This window comes from Eriocheir sinensis, chromosome 34 (genome assembly GCF_024679095.1).
Source record: "Eriocheir sinensis breed Jianghai 21 chromosome 34, ASM2467909v1, whole genome shotgun sequence".
In the NCBI taxonomy this organism is placed as follows: domain Eukaryota; kingdom Metazoa; phylum Arthropoda; class Malacostraca; order Decapoda; family Varunidae; genus Eriocheir; species Eriocheir sinensis.
This window is the reverse complement of record NC_066542.1, coordinates 11,120,014-11,125,109: the sequence shown is the minus strand read 5'-3', so window position 1 is coordinate 11,125,109 and position 5,096 is coordinate 11,120,014.

The window sequence follows — 5,096 nt, the reverse complement described above, 5'->3', positions numbered from 1 at the left end:
AGCTTAACTTCACCTCCCATGTTTTGTATACTAAATGGCCTTGCCCGCCCCGGTATGGAGTAAGCATCCCAACACAGCTCTTTAAAACGGATTTCAGTCAAAGGATCCTCAGCCCATATTCTCAAAGGTCTCGTTCGGCCCCTCAGTTCGCCTGTTTGAAAGCCCTCTCGGAAAGTTTCTGGGATTTTCATGGACCGTTTTGTGATCCTGGTGATAGTTTAACCAGACTTACGTATCTTGAGCGGGGAAATCATCCATGAAAGCCCGGTTAATCTCCTCTGTGGCCTTGGAAAATAGTTGTAATGGGAACCCAATACGATAATATGGACTCCCCTCCTCTTATGCTATCTTATATTTTTTTCCCCCGCAAGGTCACATCTTTCACTTTTTTACCGCTATTTTCATGCTAACCGCTTTTCTGAGCTACATAACTGCATGCTTCCCTCCCCCTTCCCCTCCGACCTCGGTACACATGACTTTCTACTCTTCTAGTTCACGCCTATGCTGTCCAACCTCCCAGTGCAAGAATTAACCTGTATCGTCATTCTTTCATACTGCATGCTTCCCTCCCCCTTCCCCTACGACCTCGCTACACGTACACTACTACACCCACTTCTATTCTAGCTCACCCCTATACGCTGTCCAACTTCCTAATGCAAGAGTCAACCAGTATCGACGTGCTTTCATGCTGCATGCTTCTCTCCCTTTCCCTGCAATCTCGTTACACATACACGCCTTTCTCCTCCAGCTCACCCCTTTGCTGTCCAACTTTCTAATGCAAGAGTTCAGCGGTATAGTCATTCTTCCATAGTGCATGCTTCATTCCCCTTCCCCTACGACCTCGTTACACATACACGCATCTACTCTAGCTCACCCCTTTGCTGTCCAACTTTCTAATGCAAGAGTTAAGCGGTATAGTCATGCTTTCATCGCTTTCGCTGGTAAACTCTGGAACAAAAGAACGATAGGCAATATGCAAGTGATAAATAATTTGACCCACACACCAATAAAACACTGAAGTCAATACCTGGAATGTAATATTAATACCACCACCACCAACACACCAACCACTACCAACAACAACTACAACCACCACCACCACCATCATCATCATTATCAAACTTACAATACAACGTTCCGGGCGGAGAAGCATCTTTACCTACCTACCTACCTACTTACCTTACCTTACCTTCCCTCCTCCTCCTCCTCCTCGCTACTTTCTCTCCCTCCCTCACTGGTCAGGGTCACGTTCAACATCACGTTCATCAGATATTTCGACTTGTTTTCCAGTGTTTCTTTTTCTCTTTCTCTCTCACACTACACACTCTCACCTAGCCCCCCCTGGTTGAAAGGCTTGAGTGTCAGTTTCTCTCTCTCTCTCTCTCTCTCTCTCTCTCTCTCTCTCTCTCTCTCTCTCTCTCTCTCTCTCTCTCTGCTGGGTGAGATTAAGATGACTCGTCGCTACGCTTTCATATTTTGTCTGCGTACTTTCATTTTTTTTAATCGTTAGCGGTGAGAATTAGTGACGGTAGCTGCGGGGAGGAGGAGGAGGAGGAGGAGGAGGAGGAGGAGGAGGAGGAGAGGTTTGATGCTAAAATGAAACGTCATGGAAAATATTTAAAATTGTACTCGCTTTTTATTTTCTTCTCTGTAGTGCTGCCAGAAAGAAATAAGAAGGAAAAACGGCATTAAAGAACCACAAAATGAGAAAGTTACATATATAAAATCTTATTCACTTTTTATTTTCTTCTCTCTGGATTGATGCCAGAAGGAAATAAGAAGGAAAAAAAGGCATTGAATAAAGAAAGAAAATGAGAAAGCTACGAACTACTCATATTGGTTAACACTTTCCTATATTTTTCTATCATAATTAACTTAGAGAAAGGTTAAAAAGAAAGGTTATGGGAAAAATTTTAAGTCTGTTTTGTTATCTATATATTCTGATGTTGAAGTTATTTTTGGCCTCGAACGAAAATGAACAGAGGCGTTAAACTTAAAATGAAGGAAAATGAAGAAGAAAATGAACTAGCCAAAAATTGAAAACGAAACCAAAAAGAAAAAAAAGAACAAGTAAATAAACAAGAACACCAAATTTAAAACGAAAAAAAAATCAAGAAAAGAAAAACTACGTCGAAATAAACGACAGCCTAAAAAAATAATAAATAAATAAATAAATGAATGAACAAGAATATTAGACAAACGTAGAAAAATTAAAATAAAAACGAATGAAAAACAAACAAAAAACAAACGAGTATCTAAACGTAAAATATAAACGAAGAAACAAAACGAACAATGAAAGAAAATGAGAAAATAATTAGAAAAAACACCATTAAACTTAAAACCGAGAGAAAAAGAAATAAACCAAGGCCTAAAACTCAAAACGACAGAAAAGGTTTAATTACGGGCGGCCAGAAATGAACGTAAGACAACACGGCGGTAGTTAGAGGCTCTTAAAAGTGATGACGAGGCGGAGAAGGAAGGCGAGGGAGGGCGAGGGGGGCGAGGGTGACGTGTGGTATTTCGAGCTGAGGACGAGAGGTGGAGGTGGAGGTGGAGGTGGTGGTAGTAAGGCCAGTGGAAGTAGTGGTAGTATGAAAGAGTAGTGTTAGTGGTGGTGGTTGCGACTATAGTAGTAGTAGTAGTAAGGTTAGTAACAGTGAGGGTAGTGGTGTTAGTGGTAGTGGTGGTTAGTGGTGGTGGTGATGGTGGTGAAGTAGTGGTAGGGGTGAGGGTAGAGCTTTTAGTGGTGTATGGTAGTGGTGATGGTAGTGACGTACTGGTGTTGTTGGTGTTGGTGATAGGGTAGTAGTAGTAGTAGTAGTAGTAGTAGTAGTAGAAGTAGTAGAGGTATGGTAGCGGTAGTGGTCAAAGTAGGAAGTGCAGTTGTTGTAAGGGTAGTGGTAGTGATTATAGTGGTGCTCTGAAAGTGGTGGTGGTGGTGGTGGTGGTGGTGGTGTCGACCTGTTGTCTCGCTTTAAATTATTCCAAACAGCAAACACTTTCTTGGTGCCCCGCTGTGTGCCCTGCCCCCCGCCCCCCTCGCCCCCCCCCCGCCCCGCCCCGCCCCCCCTGTAACAGATGGCGCACCCACGCACACAAACTTACACACGCACACACCCACGCACACACGCAACCACACAAACACGCACACAGGTAAACACACACACGCAACTACACCCACGCAGAGAGAGAGAGAGAGAGAAGCATTAAAAAATTTCGTGTGCGTCCACGGCCATTACGTCCGTGAAGACATTCCGTGCACACACACACACACACACACACACACACACACACACACACACACACACACACACACGGTCATTTTCTTCGTTCAAATTCTTAGTTACAAAAATACTTAAATTACTTAAAAATATACTTAACAAATGTAGAGGACGCAGGCAGGTGTGTGTCTGTACCTGGAGGGGAGGAGGAGGAGGAGGAGGAGGAGGAGAAAAGGTGGGGAAGAACTGTTCTCACGACCCCTTAGTCACGACCATAACCATTCCCCTCCTCCTCCTCCTCCTCCTCCTCCTCCTCCTCCTTCTGTGGTCTGTGATGGAGAGGGAAACGAAGTCCGGTGGAGGAGGAGGAGGAGGAGAGGGCGTGGGTGGAGAGAAACATTCCGTGTAAGGCAAGTGATAGGGAGGAGGAGGAGGAGAGCAGACGGGAGGTGGAGGAACGAAGGCAGGAAGGAAGGAGAGGGAGGAGGAGGAGGGAGAGTGGAAGAAGGGAGTGGAGGGAGGGCGTGATTAAGATGTGGAGAACTGATTAAGGATGTGGATAGCGGCAGATGGTGGTTTTGTGGTGATGGTGGAATGGTGGTGAAGGAGTGGTGATGGTGGTTGTGATGGTGGTGGTGGTGGAATGATGAGGGTGGTGTTGTGTGTTCCCGAAGGTGAAAAGGTGGTGAAAGGGAGGTGGAGGTGGAGGTGGAGGTGGTGGTGGAGGTGGTGAGGATGGGTGAAGGGTGAAGAAAAATGGGTGTGGTGGTGGTGGTGGTGGTGGTGGAGGTGCGTTGCAAAAGGTGATGAAGAGCTGAGGTGAGGTGATGGGTGTGGTGGTTTTGGAGGTGGAGGTGGTGGAGGTGGTGGTGGTGGTGGAGGTGGTGGTGGTGGTGGTGGTGGAGGTGGTGGAGGTGGTGTAAAGGTCGGTCATCACCACCTTCAGACTTGACCCGACCAAACATAGTCAACACCACCACCACCACCACCACCACCCCCACCCCCACCATCACCGCCACCTCCCCCACAACACCTCCCTCTCCCCCTCCCTCTCTCTCTCTCAGGGCAACAAAGACCGGACCCCCCTCACCCCCACATTCCTCTTCCCCCTCCCCCCCTTTCTCTCTCCCTCTCACTCTTCCTCCTCTTCTTTTTCTTCTCCCTCCTCCTCCTCCTCCTCCTTCTCTTATTCTTTCCTTCATATACCTTCCTTTTCCTTCTTGTTTTTTCCTTCCTCTTCTTTCTCTTTCTTTTGTTCTTCTTATTTCCTCTTCCTCTTCCTCCTCTTCTTCTTGCTTTCCTCTCCTTCTCTCTCCTTTTCCTCTTCCTCCTTTCTTATACCTGCATTTTCCTTCTTGTTTTACCTTCCTCAATTCTCTTTCTCCTCTTCCTTTTATTCCTCTTCTTCCTCTTTCTTTCCTCCTCTTATTCCTCTACCTCTTCGTCTTACCTTCCTTCCTCCTCCTTACCTCCTTCCTCTCCTCCTCCTCCTCCTTCAAATCCTTCTTCTTCCCTACCTGCCTTGTTACTAACTGTATGCCTGTCTGTATGCCTTCTCGTCTGTCTGTCTGTCTGTCTCTCTCTCTCTCTCTCTCTCTCTCTCTCTCTCTCTCTCCCCGTCTGTCTGTCTGTCTGTCTGGTTATCCGTATTTGGTGCTGTCTCGGTTTGTTTCTCACACCTCTTACCCCCCCCCGCTCTCTCTCTCTCTCTCTCTCTCTCTCTCTCTCTCTCTCTCTCTCTCTCTCTCTCTCTCTCTCTCTCTCTCTCTCTCAAGCCGGATGCAGGAGGAATAGAGAAGGAAGTGGACTCTGATACATTCTCTCTCTCTCTCTCTCTCTCTCTCTCTCTCTCTCTCTCTCTCTCTCTCTCTCTCT